The sequence below is a fragment of the Lichenostomus cassidix genome, chromosome 4 (genome assembly GCF_008360975.1).
Source record: "Lichenostomus cassidix isolate B80296 chromosome 4, HeHo_3.0, whole genome shotgun sequence".
NCBI lineage: Eukaryota > Metazoa > Chordata > Aves > Passeriformes > Meliphagidae > Lichenostomus > Lichenostomus cassidix.
The window spans coordinates 2,562,433-2,582,597 of record NC_139484.1 but is presented as its reverse complement, the minus strand read 5'-3'; the positions used below and the strand labels follow the sequence as shown (position 1 = coordinate 2,582,597).

At 36.5% G+C, this 20,165-nt stretch overlaps 2 long non-coding RNA genes across 5 annotated transcripts in view; both read left to right on the top strand.

Moving 5' to 3' along the window:
- LOC146437688 (uncharacterized) overlaps nt 1-4,788 on the top strand; it is a 59,909-nt gene extending 55,121 nt beyond the window's left edge. For all 3 annotated transcript variants that reach the window (XR_014851493.1, XR_014851491.1, XR_014851495.1), the window contains 2 exons: nt 3,123-3,205; nt 3,694-4,788. This is a non-coding gene — a long non-coding RNA (uncharacterized LOC146437688). The remainder of the gene's footprint in view (nt 1-3,122; nt 3,206-3,693) is intronic.
- Nucleotides 4,789-5,300: 512 nt separating this feature from the next.
- LOC146437687 (uncharacterized) overlaps nt 5,301-20,165 on the top strand; it is a 48,545-nt gene continuing 33,680 nt past the window's right edge. Inside the window, exons 1-3 of one of the 2 annotated variants that reach the window (XR_014851950.1) lie at nt 5,301-5,519; nt 6,123-6,308; nt 7,028-7,154. This is a non-coding gene — a long non-coding RNA (uncharacterized LOC146437687). The remainder of the gene's footprint in view (nt 5,520-6,122; nt 6,309-7,027; nt 7,155-20,165) is intronic. The other variant, XR_014851951.1, reaches the window with a different exon arrangement.

Genomic DNA, 20,165 nt, shown 5'->3' with positions numbered 1-20,165 from the left:
GGCAGAGCTAATCATTGCACTGGGCTATGAAAGTGCAGCACAGGAAATGGTTGTTGAAATGTAATTTGTGTTTTTCTCCATCTAATTCTAGATATGCCTTAGAGGAGTGCATCACAGCCCCTCTAAGCTGCGATGCCAGGGAATCCTCCATTTGCTTCTAACAACCACTGCTTCCTAAATTTCCTGTTGCTGCTGAATGCAGGGCTGAGTCTGTATTACAGATTTGTAACTGTCTATCTTGTACTGAATGACAATTTTTCAATGCACTACAGTGCAAGGAAGTTACATGAGTACTCCTTCAAGAGTTTAAATTAACTTAGTCTGTGTTTATATGATTATTTTCTGTAAATAACATCTGATAGTTTTTAAACACAGTTTAAAAAAACAGATTCCATGAGCTTTGCTAATTTAATCAAGAAGCAGACTTTCCCCTGTAAAATGTCCTTTTAACATTAAAGAAATTCTGTTTAAATAGGACAAGTTCAAAAGAAATAATTTCTGTGTGACATATACAAGAAAATGAGCTAAAGGGTTTTTGCCATAGAATTTGTGGAAGCTAATTTTAGAGTTATTTTTTGGTGAGCTATTTGTAAGCAGTCCACAGTCTCAAATGTGTCTCTGGGTTCATGTATCTATCATAAAATCTCCGACTGTATATAACTGCTGTCAGCTTTACATCTACTTGTGTGATAAATCAATACCTGAGGATCACACAGATACTCAAGGAGATTCCCCATCCCACTCCTTGGCTTGGATGCTCCATGGCCATCAGTAATTCAACTCATCAGAATGTCTCTTGACCATCAGGATGATAAATATCCATTTCCTTGTATGCCATAAAATATGTCTTTTACACCTTTTTCCAGATCCTCCCTTTCTTTGGCATGGTGTTTCGCCCTCTATTTTCTCTCTGTTGTCTCTCTTTTCTGGGAAATTCTCTCATGACTCTGCAAGCTTGGCCCAAAGTCAGGAAAACTCACCAGAGGACAAAACATAGACTATTCAAGGGGATTTTATTGCCTATTGTTTTCCAGTTCAGATATCCTTCTCCAAAACAAGGATCTGAGACACCACATAGATATGGTACAAACTTTTTGTCCCACTGGCTTGAAAGAAATCCACTCTTCTCTTATTTCATACTGTCTTGGACAAAGACATGAGTAGTAGACATTAGTCAACTAAGTCCTAAGAAAGTCAAACTAATTGTCAAAAAGTTTAATTGCCTGTCTCGTGGTCAGTTCTGCTGTTTTCCAAAGTGCCACCTAATAGGCCATGAAGCACAAGCAATGTCACAAGACAGTGCTAAAGTAGCTGTGGTGAGAGCATTTTGTGCTCAGCCATGTAACACTGCACTAGGAGAACATCCTTACATCCCAGCCTGTCCTTCCAAAGGAGGAAACGAGGCTGCTTCCCCAGCACACTTAGGGAGCTGACCTGGATATGACACTGGGAGCTGTTGAGATGAGGGATGCATTTTGGGGTCTGTTTTCCTCAGAATTCTACCCAGGCATTATTCAAATCTTGGGAGTAATCATGGAAAAGAAGACACTTTATGAGCAATGATGGATCCTGGAGCAATGTGCACAGTGTGCAGAACATGATGGTAATGTGGCTGAAATTTGATTTGCACAACCCACTGCAATCCAAGGGTTAATTGCCTGTGGAACTGCAGCACGAGGGTTAATTGGAGCAGATTAGATTACCATGATTAGTGCTGCCTGGGGAGCAGCACAAAGTGATTCACCACTTAAACTGGTTTGCTGCTGCTAGAATGAAAGTAACCTATGCAGAAAAATCAAATTATCATTGCTGAGAATGCGAGTGTAAATTTTGAGGGGTGACTATGTGGTTCTCATGTGTCTAATTCTACCCAAATAAAACAGTTTGACAATTTCTTCTTAATTCATAAAATACACAAGAAAATTAACCCTGAGAGGTTGCACAGGGCTGAACTATCTGGAATTTGACATTTTAAAATGAGGGATTTGAAATATTCAAGCCAGTTCACTTTTTTCAAGTATTTACCCAAATTATGAGCTAATTTCAAATAAATAAAGAATAGTTATTGTTAATAATCATAGCAACAATTACGTAGAGCAGCAAAGACTGAAATGCAATGGAAGCCTTATTTTCGACATATATATTTTCTAAAACCCTAAGTAGAAATGGAATAATGTTTCTGAGAGGCAAGACAGTGACTAGTCTGTGTTTTCAGACAGAACAATGGACACTCAAAAATATATAGCAGAACATTCTATGATTGTCCATTTTTATCTGAAATAAAATTATTGAAAATTTATGTCTACAGTATGTCCTATAGTGTTAACTATAGGAATATATTAACTGTAGGAATACATTCTGTGTGTCTTCCTACTTGTCAGCAGTAAATTTCTATCCTTCCAAGCTAACACTTGCCATTAATTTCAGCTCTTAGTAATGCCCATTGCATATTTTCTTAAACAAAGATTTAATTTAGACAAATTATTTTGTGTTATTTAGAAAGTAATGTTTGGATATTACGATTAGATAAACTCTTGAAGTCATAGCACTTGTAATTGCAGTACATATATACTGTTACATGTAACATACTGCTACTCTGATTATGTAAATTAATTGGTAGTCATTTGACTGTATATAATGGCCTACTATTTATTAGTGCAATTTCTTAAAACAAGCGTCCTAGAAATTGTTTTTAATTTTAGATTTAAAATTGTTCTTATTAATGTTCATTTATTAAAGATTGGGCAATGTATACTTAATCATTAATAGTCTCCAGTGATATTAATTATCAATCAGGATTCACTGAAAAGTCAATAAATAACCTAATAAATATAAATTTTCTAGCCATTTGTCTAATACTTAGGGCAAGGCACTGGGAAAATGAAGATACAGATATATATATATTTATATGGTACTAAGCAGTATGTATATGTGGTTTTTTATGAAGGTTTTGTCCTACTACTTCACGTTTCATTTTGCTCCTCAAACATACACAAAGTTACCAGCTTGTTATTCTAATGAAACCCTGTGAGAATAAATTATTTTTATTAATATTGTACATGTCAAAACCTTGCAGTCATTCAAATAACAAAAGGAGTGTTCATTGTCTCTCTCCCCCACAGATGCTGTTAGGAGTTCAAGTGATGTGATTCAGACATAAAGTGAAATAGTGAGAGATTATAGGAAAATACTTTTTTTTCACAAGGTGTTTCTTCCTAAAAGAGATTGTTTTGCAGCTTTGTTTGCTCTTGACACTATTTTGAGTAAATCTGAGCTTCTAAGACATGCTCAAGGCAATTAAATATTTATGCTCCCCAAACTGAATTCTTAAAGAACATTTTCTCTTTACAGGAATGAGGTTTACTTTAGTTTTATGGCTTTTCTTACAGGTTATAAGATAGACGGTTTTTTTTCCTTCATTGGGGGAAAATATAGGTATTTATGTGTTTGCAAAGACTTTGCTCTGCTGAAAAAAAGCAATAGGTAACGTAAGTATAACGTTGTGTTCTTCCATATTTCTATTTTTAAGTCCTATTACCTGTGATATTTTCCATTTTGCTTTCTATTAGGCCTGAAATTGGAAACTATTTAAAACATAACAAACCCCAGGGTTTATCCCTGTTCTTTGAATAGCAACAGAAGTATGGCTATTATGGTTTGACATAGCAATGAAGAACAACCTCTGCTTTTCAGCAGGTACTCAACCAGAACTTTTGCAAGTGGACTCTCATCAGAAGTGAAACGTTAGCTGCTGACTCTGCTGCTTTTGGCACAGACTGCTGCCTTTCTGAATCGTGTTTGTCCTTCCGCCTTTCCCGTGGTTTAGATGGACTTTATTGAAAATGAAGTGTTTGTCCTCTTAGCCTGGAGTTCCAGCAGGTCAACTGCAGCAGGAGGTTACTGGCAGCTTACCATCAGCTCACTCCTTTCAGCCAACCTTTTCCATTCCCTTCTCAGATCCTATTTTTGCATGTGATCATAAAGAAAACAAAACCTCAACTTTTCCAAAATCAGGTTAAGGGAGATGTGGCTTAATTGTTTATTTCATTCAAATGAACACTTCTAACATTTACTTCTTGCAGTTATAAAGCCTTTTATGGGAAGCTGACAAAAATAGGAATTTTTAAATAGGAATATTCAAAATACAATCATAGGGGGAAAATTCATCACTGGGAAAGTTCTGTTTGCACTGAGGGAGTACCATCAGATTTTACTCTGTCCTATCTATCTTTCACTGATCTTGTAAAAAGAGTGGTTATTTTAAAACACTTGTTCCTCACAAATGTTTGGATCGCTGGCACTCTGGGTGTTACCAGCTGCAGCACTGAATCACAGGCAGACATGAGTTCTGTCTGGATCACCCCTGTTAATATTTTCATGGATAACTCAGAACTCTCTTTATCAGCAGCACTTTGTTGAATTTTGTCTTTTGCCTTAGCTCTTTCCACTAAATACTCCTTGAGCTAAGAAGTGATCCTAAACTAAGAATCAGCAGTAATCTTTAATTGTGCCTTTATAACTCATGAAACCACAGTAACCTCACTTTCATCTTAGAATGTGAACGTTCTTTGGACAAACACTAAATTGTAGCTTCACTGACATGAGCTAAAGCAATCTCCTTCAACAGTGCTAGAGTGGTAGCTCTAAAGGCAATCAGAGTGAAGTTCCTCAATAATTTGCTTTTCCAACCAGCTTTTAATGTATTTCCCCTGCAAATCAATTAATGTATCATAGAGGTCAATTACCTGCCCATAAAATGAGAATTGTTGCTCAGAACTGTGAAATTACGGTAACAAGAACCCTAATGATACAGCAGATAAACACTGTTGCTATACTCTCTCAGCTCTGTTAGGGTATTTAAAATATTTGCAGCAGGTCTCAGTAAGGATGAGAAAGTGCTGAGGTACACAAAATATTGGAGGCTGGAGGACAAATGAACCCTGAAGTACTCTTCAGTCTCAACATTACCATCCACCACATGTGGTAGTGAAAATGTTGGTTTGTATTTGTAAAAAAAGAGCTGCAATCAGTTAGATGCACTGCCAAGTATTAAGTAATTTCTGTAAGTCAATTCCCTTAGAAACTCTTCCTTAATAAAAGGCCTGTTCCAAATGTACTATATCTTTTTTAAAAAAAACCCAACCCATTGTGCCTTTATTTCACCTGTCCTAGACTTTATTTATTTATAGTCTGAAGGATGAGTCAAGTACCTGTAGTGGTGCCTCTAGCAATGCAAAATGCAATCTTTTGAATAATTCTTATTTAGTGTTCCAATTTTAATGAGCTTGCAGCATCGTGAAGGAAATTAGATGTTTGTGAGGGTGAGGGGAGAAATAATTAGGAAGGATCTAAAAAGTAACATCACTTTTTTGTCAGCTATCTCTTCAGGGACTGGTTTAAATCCCAAACTGTTAAGAAATCAGTGCACAAACAGACATTCCAACTGAATAGAACCAGAAGAAGCGGATAAGGCAATTCCCCGATCAAAGTGAAGGAATAAAGGTGGTGATTTTAATCTGGTGAGGCTCTGAATTCCTGTTTCAGAAATATATCATTTAAATATAGGAAAAATTTGGGATTTTATTTTCTGTGGGTTTTTTTTTGTTTTGCAAGTATATATCCAAATATGTAATAGTTAATATAGGAGTAAAGTCTTGTGTAAAAACAGTCGTATAGTTTTTTTCACAAATAGCCAAATGCATATTACCCACCTCACTGGATGGTAATTGAGGTCTCCTGTGTTCCTCTAAGAAATATTTTTCTCAGAATGCTTTGCTGTGTGATTTGTATCTTACCTTGTGAAGATACAAGAGATTCTCCCATTTTAACTTAGCCCACCATTTACAGTCTATTCTGTGCTTTCTCAGCGGTTGGGATCTGCAGTTAAGGATTGGTAGGGCAAAGAAAAAGGGTGATGGAATGAAATTATTTTTGTTTATAAATTAGGACAATTCCATTTCAAACATATATGCACACTTCCAATGCTTTCACTAATAAAGGATGAAATTTTGAACAAACATTAATTCCTCACCTTTACTTTTTTTTTTTGAAGAAAGGAAACTGGACTTCACCCTCCAGAACAGTTCTCACTATAGACAGATGATTCTTCTTTCTTCCTACAGCAGCACAGGTGGTTGGACACTGAACTTTAAAGAAGAGGTAACTAAGATAGATCCCTGACCTGGATAAATCGACAAGTACATTGGAGAAGTTCTTCAGCCAGGACCAGTTCTTGTAGGGCTTTCCAGCCCTTGACACAAAAAGAAGTTGATCCTTGCAGGCTGCAACATGAAGACTTCCAGATTCAAGTGAGCTTCCTGCAATAGCAGGGATTGGGTGTAGTACATGATAATTTGTATGGAAAGTTAATCTGTGGCAAATTGGGATTTTTAAATTTTTTTTTCATTTGAAAAGATATCATGACTTCACAGAGAGAGCATTGTTAAGCATTTCAGTGTAGATACCTGAATAATTCAGCTGGACAGGTACTATGATAAGGTAATACCATCCAGATATTGAAAGGATTTTTTGGGTGTTATAGATTCAAACTGAAGTCCCTCATTTATTCAGGTTTTTAAGTAGCATGCAAGCCTTTCCTATGGAAGAAATTCTGTTTTATGTAAATAACTCACTGTTCAGTAAACTAGAGAAAGGCAGGGAGTAATGAGACTGCCTTGGAGTTAAAAGCTTGAAATTTGGTGTGACTGCACTGTACATGTCAAAAGACAATTTTTAAAAGTTTTCTTCCTTTAAGTTCCATTGAAGCATTCACCCCACTGTTCAGTATGCTTTTATTGCTACTCTCTGTAATTTTTCCTTGTTCCATTTTTTTGATTGAAAAGGATTCACTGTGTTAGCTTTCTCCATTGCAACACAGTAAGAAGCCATAACTACAAAATGATAATTTCTTTTGTAATTCAAAAATAATGGGAGCTATATTAAAATATAAAATATTCCTTACTCTCCTTTCCCTTCCCCCCTTCAAATGCTGTTTTAAAATTACAGAACTCTGCATTCTTCATTACAGAAAAATGCCCTCTGTCAATAAAATGTCGACATCCAGCTGGACAAATCTAGAAATAACTGTTCTTTGTGATCTTCAATGATGTTCTTCACTCAAAAGCCTCCAAGAACAAATCATTTCAGTGAGGCAGGTAGGAGAGCCACTTCCATTTTCTCTTGCAATCTAGCAGCTGTTTGAGTAGCTCATGTGACAATATAATGATTTGGGCAGGAAAATAAGAACTGAAACTATGGGGTGAACTTTGCTTTAGATTTCAGATGTCTCTTGCTGTATATCTTGAAAGGCTCTCAACCAAATGGTCAAATTCAATACAGTTCAGTGCTTTGACAGAATAAATAATTTGCTAAAAGTAAATTGATGGTAGCAGCAATGGAATCTTGTGATGCTGGTGCTTACTATGAATAATTTTAAATATCAAAAATAAATAAAACTGCAGCAGTAGTGGAATATTGCATTTCTGGTACCTATTATGAATACTTTTAAATATCACAAATAAGTAAAACCACTATCAGAAGTCTAAACTCCTGAATTAACCTCCAGGATTTCAATTTTTAAGGACTCAAATTTTAAAGGTCCTGAAAAGTCTGGAGATTAATATTTCCGTTGGTTTTGTGTCAGAAAGCCACACATGGTGGAGCTGTTTGTGCACCAAGGGCAATCTCCTTTGTGGATTTTTTGAGCTCAAAGTATTGGTGAGAACAGGAGCAGCTTAAAGTACTTCCTAATCTTAAAGAGAGCATAAGTAACACATTGCTTTAAAAAGGTGGTTTTGAACCAGATTTAGCAAAGTGATTTGCCTTTTTCTGTTTTAGTTTTAATTTTGCTTAATACTGAATTGTTTTAGCACTGGAATAGTTTAGCATATTCAGCACTTACATATGCGGTTTAACAGAGGAAGCAAGAATAAGGTTTCTAGAGTTTTGTTCTTAGTGTTCGTTGTAATGTGAATTGTTTGGCTAAAGGCATAGAAATCCTCAGAATTTTAAATTCTAAGGAGTCAAGGACTAGGTTTTGAGTTGGTTTTGTTATTCTGGTGCAGACTGGAATGACTTCATCAAACTGTGCATTTTATATGACATCTGCAATACATGAATCCCACAAGAATTTAAGATTTATTTTGAGTCTGTTTCAATCTTGAATATAATCCCAAAATTATTTTTATCTAGTCCCTGTGGATTGAAGCATCTTTGAGACTAATTACATTATATATTGAGGATTAGAAGAAATGGGGAAAATATGTGAGAACTGGGGAGAGAAAAGTATTGCCTTTCAGTAAAGTAACTACCAACCCATATCTTTTCATATATTACAAATGATAAGCTCATTCTTTCTGGAATCCCATTATATATTAAGACATTATGGCTAGTAAAATTAGCTGTGGGAGTACTTTTATCTTAGATACTTTTGTACCAGAAGATGGAGCTGGAGAACCTGGATTCAAGATCTTGGCAGGATCAACGCTTCTTTTAGTAGTGCTGGCCTGACTTTTGTTATCTCCATAGATGAGATCAAAAAAGGAAAATTGAGATCACAGCTATTTCACCATTTAATAGCCCTGTAACCATTAAAACAAACTAAACCCAAAAATAAAAACAGAGTCTAAGTAAAGTCAGCTGAAAATAGTTAATGAACAAAGACACATTTCAGTGGGAAGCATCCATAAGGTAATATATAACTTTTTTTCCTAAGAAATACGTACAGGTTAATTTTAAATTTCAGTGGGACAGGTCTCAAAGGTAAAGGTGAATTGGATTTATTAATATAAGATTTTTCATACCTGATTCTCTGCAGGAGTTTTATTGAATTATGAAAAACGAAGGATATGATTCTGCAAACTTTTTCCCAGGCAGACCTCATATAGAAACTGCTGCGGTGGAATTTTTTAAGTGAGATGCCCAACACCAATTAACATGAAGAGCTAATGCTTGTTTGGATCCTCTGATGAATGGCACTGAGGATCAGTATTTTGCAAACTATTTTATACCTTACTGAGCACCAGCCATGCAACATGCCCACATGAATGCCATTTTCAGAATTTCCAGACCAAATAAATGTACATCTTATTAACGCAGATGGCAACATTTTTAAAAAGAATCCTAATCATTCACGAACATTGCAACTTCCCCCTCTCCCTCCCACTAATACTGCAGTCACTGCAGATCTAACTGGCCCTGAAAAAATAACCTTAGAGAAGGGCTGAAACAAAATTTCATAATTTCCTTCTTTTGATAGCAACGGTTGCAAATGTGTACATAATGTTGCTGCCACTTAATCTACTTATTGTAAATACCACATGCAAATCAGTATGTTCTTCTCTTTTCAGTTTTCAAAACAAATCTTAAATGTTTGAAATGCACTCTGAAAATCAGTCCTATTTTAATATTTAGCTTGAAAAGTTGTCTATTCTGTCATTTACACAAAGTCCTCATTATTTTATTAAAAAATTCCGAGGGAGTTTTTTATTGTTGGACATGAATTCATTCTATCTTCCAGGCAAACCAGTGCTTGTAGAACTTGACAAACTTGCTGCTGCAGTAATAGACAGGTCTTGAACCTCTCACAGGAAACTATCCCAGTGTTTGATTACCTTTGATTATCCTGGCCTCCCATTGCTCTTCCTAGCAGCCATTTAAGCTTCCAATTATTGTAAACACCATCCATGACCAACAAATACCTGTAGTTCCAGTGCCATTATTTGGGTTCTGTTTTCAAGGTCATGACATGGCACATGGAACTTGGGTCTGATTCCCTGGTGTGCTGCTGCAGATTTTTGAAACTAATAGGACAAATGTTGTGTACATTGGTCATATTCTGAAACCAGTCATTTTATGAAAGAATCACAACCTTTGAGTCACTCTGCAAAATTACTTGAATGACACATATTGTATTACACTGTGTGTTTCACACAGTTATTTCATGAAGTGCCTAAATGTTTCAAGCATTTCTTCAAATGAACATTACATTACTATTATATAGAATCTCTTGCTACAAATATTCTATTGAAGTGGGTTTTCTGCATAGTAAATACTTACTTCCATAGGAAAATAAGATCCACATACTTCAGAGTTCTCCCAGATGTAGGACTGTAGTTTCAGAAACATGCCTACTTTTGGTATTCCCAGTGGCACCCTGCCACTGTTTTAGTATGTAAAACACAAGCTTTCATGAAACTCTAGTCCCTTTGCTTGTTTATTTACTACTGAATAAATAATGTAAGCACATCTGTGTACTGTATCCAGCTGCATATGGGATTCTTGCTCGATTATTGTAAATCTGTGGTAAGCCCAGAGCGTGATTATTAACAAATAATAGCAAATGGTCTGTCATGATCAACCAGAAACCTGTGGGCTTGAAAATTTGAGAAAACACACTCCTCTTAATTTTCTGAAATGCAAAGCTCTCAGGTAAATCAGAAGGCCTGGCTCACAGAAGCAGCAGAGCCCTGCAGATTTGTTCAATAGGTCTGTAATTCACATCCACTTCTACTTGACTCCCTGTTCTAATGTCTAATGTCAATAACATCCTCCTGCTTATTAAAGGTGATTAATGGGCAAAATATGGGATCAGGGGATGCAGAACTCATCTTTTTAATCTACCCCCCAAATACTCAAAACACTGCTTCCTTTTGATGGAGGAACTAATGATTTTAAATCTTCTAGTTTTGCATAAAAGTGCTGCATAATTCCTAAAGGCTTTGCTAGTACATTAATTCCATTCAAAGTTGCTAAGTGAGGTCTCAAGTCACTCTTCTCATGGGTCTGGTTTCAGAACCTTGCATACAGAGAGAAGGAATACTCCTCAGCCACGTGACTCAATGAGTGACTGCTGGAGTGAAACTTTATCTATTCTACTTTTCCTTGGGGAAAAAAATCATTGCAGTAATGGAATCTGCTTAAGAGCTACTAAAGGGAATTTCACTCAGAGCATTAATACCTTCAGTGGGATTGACACACACAGAACAAAGGTTTATGCTCACCCTTTATGAAAAACCAAGAAAGATAAGCATGTGGTCACAGTTTTCCAGTTTATAGCTTTAGCTTGTTGAACTAATGTTTATTGTCAGACATTATATTCCTAGGCTATTACTCTAACATTTGAAATAAGGACACAATTAGCTTGTGACCTCATTATAACCAACAGCTGCATTTGCTGTTTTGCATTTTTGTAGTTGAGACTAAATTGGATGGAAAAAAAGCTGATCTCAAAGATGATTGGATACTAAGTCTTGCAAACCATTAATACTCTCCTAAAGCCCACAGTGCTTTATCTTATGTACTTTTTGTTAAATGGTTATCCTTTTCTAGACATTTTCTAATTAGCCTCTTTCAATCTCCTTCTATCAGTTCTATCAGTTTTGTTTCCCTGTACTACACTTAACACTCACATTTCAAAGCTTGTATTTTTATGCTAAATGCTTCTGCTGGATAATTAATTTGTCTTAAAAGAGAATGTGTATGAATCAAACAGATTAATATTCTTCCCAGTCTTTCACAGTCTAAATTTATTTTTGAAAATTACTAAGAAAGATTTTCTCACTCTATTTCTGTCCTTGAATATAATTCCCTAGGCTATATTGAATCTTTTCTACGTAGAGGAGGGCAAAGACTTCAGTTGTTGCTGCAAAGTCTCCTAAAGCATCTCTACAGATACTGTATAATTCAGTGTAACCTACTCCATGTTTAAAGTATAAAGGTTATAAATAGCATTTCTGCAAGAGAAGAGAAAGCACAGTAGACATTTTGCTTTAAATAATAAAGGCAAAGCCAAGTATGCCTCTGTCTTCTGTGGCTTCCCCTCTAATTCAGTTTTATTCTAAGTTCTGCACAAAATAGAAGAACCATGTGAGTCCTGGTGTGAGGCCCACTGAAGCAGAGTTTTCCCTCTGATTTCAGTCACCCAACTCTCCCTTGTCATTCACAGGATCCTATAAGCACACAAGGTCAGTCTTTCAAAATAAGTCAAAACTCTGTTGCTTCTCTACCATAAAATGTATAGAAGTAATTTTCTGTTGTTTCAGTTCTGATTTGTTAGTTGTGTGAAAATCGCAGGTCCTCAAATTTGTCAGTGTCCCATTTCATCATCACATTTAATCATTTGCAGGTGCTCAAGATGCCTTTTTCTAAAGTGACTTTGGGTAGCAATCTTTCTTTGGTGTGGACTCAGTAATTGTGTGATTCACTCAAAAGGCTGTAATCATATGATAGAAGAAGGGCAATTAAATATCAAACTTATTCAATTACTCCTAATGTAGGGATTTAAATGTGTTTTGTTGCATGGTAGTGCTTTAGAATGTTTTATGACACTTGCACAGGCATAGAGTCCGTAACCCATAAAACAAGAAAAAGGCCTAATTGCTCTGTGCATGGATTATTTATAACTAGGTGGTCTATGAAGGAATGAGAGTCCATAAAAAGAATGCCACTGAGTGTTAAAACCAATCTGCTTACTGCATTTTAATTGGGATGAGAATATTAGCTCTTAGGTTTCAGAAACATTGCATTATGGATATGATGCTTGCATTCTAATTTTAAAATGGGAATACAAGAAGTAAATATTGACTAAGAAACTTTGAGTATCAGGAGTATTGTCACTGTATGACAGATGAAGCCATTAAGCCTTGGGAGATTTCTGTCTTATTTGTTCTAAACTTTAGATCTACTAATTTACTTGGGAGGGGCAGGGAGAATTCAGTATTTGTTCATAGAATTACTGTCTGCATATGGATTTGTGGAGGCATAACCAGGCATAGCTCCAGTATGAGAAGAGTTTTTATGTCAGCCTACCTCTCTCTTCCTATTTATTTCCTTGGTTCATTTGTTCTCTTCTCTCTCTTACTGATCACATGGATCTTGACCTCTCAGGACACATGCTGAAGCTTCCTTCTCATCCTCTCCTTGTCTGGAAGACACCAGCATAGGTTATAGCTGTGCATGGGTTTTGTACAACACTCTTGGCACAGAATTTGTTTAAAGTTGGCAAATGGTGATGTCAGGAATGCAAAATACATTTAATTTTGTGGAATGTGTAAAATAATCTCCTCCTGGATTCCCTTAAGTGCCACAATTCAGCCCAGAGTCAAGTTTTACATCCAAGTTGTTACAGAAATAGTAATAATTCAGTCATATAATGGCTCAAACAGCACTGTTATAGTGCACAATTAAAATCTGTCCCTACAGTGGTACTAAAATCCATTATCACCCTTGAAAACTACTCTGGACACTTGGCACTTAAATTGATCTATTGATCTATTAATGCTCACCTTTTGCTAACCTATTGGTTAGTTAGTTTCCTTTAATTTTCCCCTTTAGTGAAGCAATTCCACTGGTCTACATGTAATTGTGGTCCAACATGCATGCTTTTCAAAAACTGTGTTTTGGGAAGCTTTGCTGGTTTTTGTATGGGAGAAGTAAACATATTTGGATTCTACCTTTGTGTCTGGTAATTGGCAGTATAACAGAATATGTATTCAGCAGTAACAACAAATCTGTCTTACATTCAGTTTAACATTTTACCCATGCACGAGGAAAGCAATGCTGTTTAATAAGGATAAAGGAGGTCTAAATTGTGATTTGAAACACTTTTCCACTGTAAAGCAAATATTTTGTTTAAATATCTTAAAAATAAAATACTGTTTCAGCAGAGTGTCCTAAAAAATACCTAGTTTGCTAAATGCATATATTCAAATAGCCAGAAACTCTATACTTACAAAGCTAATAGTGTTCTCTCTGGAAACACCAGGGAAGATAACGACACTAAGGGGTTATTTTGCTTGGAAAAAATAATTCAGCTTCAGCAAATTGTCTGCTGATATTGAAGATTCTCAGACAACACCTACCTTCCCATACCTTGTCTACCTTGCCTTGAAATCCCATTTCAATATTTTCATTGTCCTCTACCTTAAAAAAGAAAAGCTGAAAACACAGAGAAGGCTTAACAGTAATGATACGTGTGAAGAGTGGTTATTTTCCTATTTTTAATTAGAAATTGGACAGAAGCAAGCCCATGTATTGTTTTGAAGCTAACTGTAAAATCAGAACATTTTGCAGTAAAATTGTTGCTGGGCACTGTTATGCAGCAGCAAAACTCAAGAGGTGAACAGCCAACAGTAGATGCAGAATGCATTTTAGGTAGAATTATTACCAGCTTGGTGTGGGCTTTAAAGATACAAGACCTGTAACCTCGTGGTGCCTAGTGGCAACCTCTGGTGCCTAGTGTGTGTTTAGGCCTAGTTCCTTTAGGGTTTGGAGGTGGGGAAGAAAGGTGGTGCTTTGGAAGGCTTTGGGGTGTGTGTGCATATGTGCATCCCCAGCTTTATGATGTGGGACATACTGATTTAGCTCCTTACTTCCATTTTCTCTGGGAACCTAAATAGACATCATGTGACCCTTGGGAAACCCAGCTATTCATAATGCATAATGGGAGAGCTCAGACTACTAAAAACAAGCCAATACACCCCCCAGATCTGGTAAGCAAGAGTCCTTTTTCATTTATATTCTCTTGCAGTCGAATTTCTGGGCTGTGACTGTAGTCTATTGTAGATGTTCAAGATAAAAGTTTGTTTCAGGTGATAAAGTACACTTAAATTTTCATAAGTCTTCATGTAAAAAACAGATCCTGAGCTGATTGACTTGTACAATTTTATGATTCACCCCTAGTCACTGGAGCTTAGAGCAGAGAGTATATTCTAAAAATGCCATGTTATCAGTGGATTGTCAAGTCATTTCTGATTTAGCCCCTGGCTCTAACCAGACTGTCCTGCTTTCTGTGAGAGTAATAAAATGATAAGCCTTGAGAGATATGTAGGGGGGAAAAGAGCTCATTTGCATTCAGATGAGCTATTCTTCCAGCCTCTCTCTCTATTTTATCTTATAAAAATTATCACAGATTTGATCAAAAGCAGAGAAAAGAAGCATAAATCCAAAGACAGGTTAACAGCAGAGTTTCTTATAATGATAACTCAGCAGATAACTGATGCATACAAACCCATCTTTCCACTCGCTGAAATCTGGTGCACAGTGTATTACGTTATTGATCAGGAATATTTCATGTGACACTGAAATGTCAAAGAACTCCACAATGAGCTGAAATACAGAATTTCATCTTAATAAGGCTTCTCTTAAAATGCTGATAAGGTCCCTTAGCTTTGATGACACTTAATAAGTTTCTTTTTGGCCACCATTGCATATGGCATGCAAAATATTTTGTTGCTAGAAACTATATTCAAGGGATAGAGGGGTGTGTTCATAATATAGATACCATACAATATCTTCAGCCATTTAATCTGATGATGCCCCTAAAAGAAAGGCACTGATACAAGCCTATGGGACAACCTATTTGCATTTATAACCTAATGTAAATGCCCTTACATTCATTTAGTACAAATGAGTGCAGACCCTCAAGTAATACAAAGTCATTTTGATCCACTAACCCGAGAACACTGGTATTTACCAGTGCAGAATCCTGCTAGGATGCAAAAATGTAGACCTCTCAGTCTTTTCCAAGGATCCTTTAGCCTATGTAAATATAGGGTAGGATGTAAAATCTGGTGGCAGATAGCAAACACTGCTGTTTCTTCCTCTCTGACAGACTATTCATGGGGAAGTTTACTCATGGTAACATTTTTCTGACCAGAGAAATAGAAGTAAAATTCATAAAGTACCTCTGAGCATGGATAAACTCAGAACATGGTTTAAAATGGCAGACTTAAACAAGATGCAGAGCAGATGTTTTCCTTTCACATTTTTTGATTAATCGGAACATGGAAAGAAGCTCCTATGGCCTCATTCTGTAGGAAGCACTTCCTGTCTTTGTACAAACTGGGGAGGAGTGGACCCAGAAAGGGTCTGGGGAGGGAGAAGGGCTAAACTGCTTTTTACTTTTGCCTTTGGAGGATCCAAGTTGTTGACTAAAACCTGCCTTAGCCAAGCATGTTTTCAGTCTGTAGAAGCTTGTTCCATTATGAATATCTGTCTCTTGGCTGTAAGTGCAGAATTCTTCCTGGTACCCTTTATCCTCCCCTTGCCCCTGGTACCACCACTAAAACATTTTCCTTTCATTGTAAAGTGAGTGAGATTTTACTCAGGTGGAATTTGGAGTGTTAGGGAATGTAGTTTTTTATGCACCTTCTGAGTGAGCCTCTCATAAGGGCTTCTGTATTGTGCAGAGGCTACTCATATTTGGGTCTGAAGGCTGATACTGTTCTACCCACTTTAAAATGGAACCACTTTGATTTATATGGAAGGCAGCCATTCCCCCTGTTACTGACTTTATAAAATAATTTACTCAGGTCAAAGGAAAAGTGCATTGTTCTAACTCATGTGGAAGCAGTGGCTGTAAATGCCACAAGGAAGCGGTGGGAAGGCAGGACAATATGATATATGCTGTTAGTCCACAGTCTGAAAGGACCTGAAAATATCAGTCATAGCCACATGATAGGTCCATTTATGTAATTAAAAATCAGTTCTTGCACCATCTGTGCTGCTCTGTTTTGTATCAACTTGGTGACCAGCTAGATGAAACTATCAGGGGAAAAAAACCCTTAAATTTAAAACCAATTTGTATTGTAAATTATGAAGATAAACCACTGAGGCAATCAAATAAATCTTTCTGTGGCTTCCAGTAATAATTTAAACCAGGTAACAAATATATGCTGCATAATCTGCTTTTAATATATTTACTTTGAAACATACACATCAGTGTATTACATAATTGCAATATTTTTACACATGTAATTTCACCCATAAATGGCCACAGGAAATGTGAGAGCTTTTGTTTTCTGTTACTCCTGTTTATTAATGCTTCAAGGTATTTCTCTGTATTTGTACACAGCTTCCACAGCATTAGAAACAGAATGTTCTAAAAATAGGAGTAAAAAACCCCAGAGAGCTCACCTTTGTAGCAGACAGAGGAAACATTTGATCCCAAGTGTTTTGGCAGAGCATCCTAACTGTGAAGCACATATCAATAATGCAGACTTCAGAGGGTGTGTGGCTGCCTAGTACCTTAGGCTGGATTTAGGAAGGGCAGTGTTCCCGAGAGGAAAGTCAAGGTTTTTCATCAGCTGAGCGTGAGCCATCTGGAGAGTCAGGGTCAGCATGGCTAACGTGTGTCAGGGTAAGGCAACAATCAGGCCCAGCTGCTGACAGAAATGTAAGTCATAGCTCTAGCAGCCAAATGATGTGCAAATAAATGGCTTCTATGTATTGCAGAGTATTGAGCATAATGTTTCTGTTTCGTACAGTTGCTTGAAGGCAACGGGGGATTCCAGAGCTTAGCGTTTGAATTGCAACTTTAATTTCCTTATTTGCTGTTATTTAGACTGTTCTGAAGTAGTAATGAGAATAAAAAATGAAAGAAGGTGTTATTTGACAGGGGCTGTGGTAGGGCTTTTTTCACAGACTTGAAATGGTTTTAATCCATTAAAATCTCCAGGTGAGGGGAAGATTCCATCGGTTCCTCTTTTAAAGGCAGATTTTCAAAGAAGGAAGTAAAATTGCATTTGAAGGTTGGGGTGGAGGTTTTTTGCCTCCTTTCATGTGCAATCTAAGAACTCCAGTTTTACAGGGCTATTTAACATTTATCCATAAAAATCAGTTCTTTGCTTTGTATTTTGGAAACTCCTTAATCTTGGCAAATTCTTAATCTTCTCAGGGCATTGAAGGTCAATCAAATGCTGCAGGTTTCATTCTTCTTTTAATATGGTTTATGTATTGGGGTTTGACTTTCAGCCAGAGATATTTTCTATCAGCAGCTCAGCAGTTGCAGTGTGGAGCCCTGTGCAGGTAAATTCACTCAAGAAAGATGCTAAATTGGTGCCTGGGAAGATGTGCACTGCCTGCCCCTGATGCTTCAGCATCCTTGAGGTCACATTGGTGGTCTCTGACTATCTAATATTAATAAATAATAATATAGTTTAATATTCTTTCTAATTGGGGATAAATAAGATTTTCCAAGTTAAGTCTGTTTCTTCAGTGACCTCTCTGACTTTATCCTGAGGCAGCTCTCTAGTTCCTGCTTTTCTTGTTTTCTCCCCTGTCCTCCTGAGAGGAGGGGATGAGCCAATGCCTGGGTGGAAGTCTGGCTGCCAGCAAGGGCCAGGCCACCACAAAAACCATGTACACTCAACTTTGGGCATCTGTTCAGGAATCTGCTGTTAGTTCTTAGCTTTTTATTTCACAGACTGACCATGCTGCCATCACTATGTTTTAATAGCGTATTTTCATTTGTTTGGTCAAACTCAAAACCAGACTTTATTTTAAAGAGGAATTCTTCTTGGATGAGGCTATTAAGAATATGCTGTTTATACCCACAGCACACTGGCAGTAGAGTAGAAAAATTCAAAACAGATTTGGCATTAAAGATCTATTTTTTCTTCACTAGGCCTGCACTAGCAAAATTCATAAGTTGGTGATATCTATCTGTACAGTGGAAAATATTTATTGACTTTATTGACAATTTAATATACCTTGTCAAGCTTTGTTGTTTAGTTTCTATTGATCCTGAGACACTTGGTGTTACTTTTTCTTCCTAAGGGATTAAACTTGCAAACACTTAGAATCACATTTTGGGAAGATGGGTGCAGAAGACTGCATAATTCCCCTCTGAAAAGCATAACAATGATGAATATTTCGACAGAAATTACAGTATTTAACATAAGAATATGTGAAATATTATTATGTGAATTTGTTTTTTAAATCCTGGATAAATTAAAATGAGGCTTTTGGGGAAAGCATGAGATGGATTTTATATTGAGCTTGATAACCTCTGTTTCTTTCTCTTTTTGCTGGAACTTGTAGTGAACTTGTTATGGCCAAGTATAATTTTGTAATAATTAACTTTCAAATGAAAGATTCTTGGTGTTGATATATGTTGTGGAAGGAGGAGAATGGAGAAAAGACACCTACTTTCATGAATACAATTTAACTATCATATTGATGATATGACCCTTTCCAAGACACCACTGAGCATTGGATCAGGTTGAAACTGAGGGGATAACTCATGACTCAGGTGCAAAAAACACATTTCATTCCCTCTATTAGGAATTTTCTGTTGCTTACAAGAAAGTTAAGGAAAAAAAAGAGAAATGGATGTAAAACTTCCTGTGCTATTTTCAGTTTACTCCTCTTTCTGCAGATGTCTTGGCATCTGTAGGACACCTGAAAAGCTTTGAACTACATCTTTGTTTTTGAGGCTACATTGAACATTGCTGCTGTTATAACGTCCTTGTCAGTACACTGAACTTATCCAAGTAATGTTAGTATCAGAGTGACTCTGATAAAGCCATACCTTCCTAATTAATAATACATTTATCATGATACAAAGCATATATTTCCCCATGTATTTAACCATCTAATGAGCACAAGATTGAATGAAGTAAATACCAAGCAGATTTAAAGCAAAGCATTGCTTTTTAATGTGTTTCAACATGGGTTACATACAACTAAATAGACATTTATTTTTAAGCTTCAGCTACCTTTAACTACTTATCCTATGCATATTCAAATTGAGATTGATGAATGCTGAACCAAAAGCAGACATAAAATAGTTAATTTAAATTTTCCTAATTCAGAGGTAAACTATTTTCTTAGGTTTGTTTTGAGGGGGTTTTTCCCCCCTAAGGAAATGGCAAGTATTTATTTATCCAGCTGCCTCCACATTTTCCACTGTCATTATTCCCAGTGATCCCTACAGTGCTAAGTGGTCAATGACCCTCACATGGGGTGAACTGCAGGAGTCTTACACATTTGCCTCTTATTCATCACAGTGGTAGAACAACTGCAACAGCACAGTGACATTTTGCTAAAAGCTCATATTTTTCCCAGCAGGTTATTATACAGGCAGAATAAAATGCTTTCTTAAGGACCAACCACATCCTTTCTCTGCCTGAAAGGTCACATTTGTTTGTTTTTTCTTTTATTTCAGTGAAAGATAAAAAAAATGAAGAGGAAACACAGAGGAAAATGCCAAAACTACCAACTGGTAGTACTTCTGTGTGAATGTCTCCATTTACACCTTTAATTTCCTCTCAGAAACCTTAGCACCATATTTAAAATGTAGTTTGGTAGGTGGTGTCAGCTGCTGATTATCTGCATTTCTTCTTCCATTTGTTTTCTGTGCTGCCTTGGTATCCCTTCTGAACGTT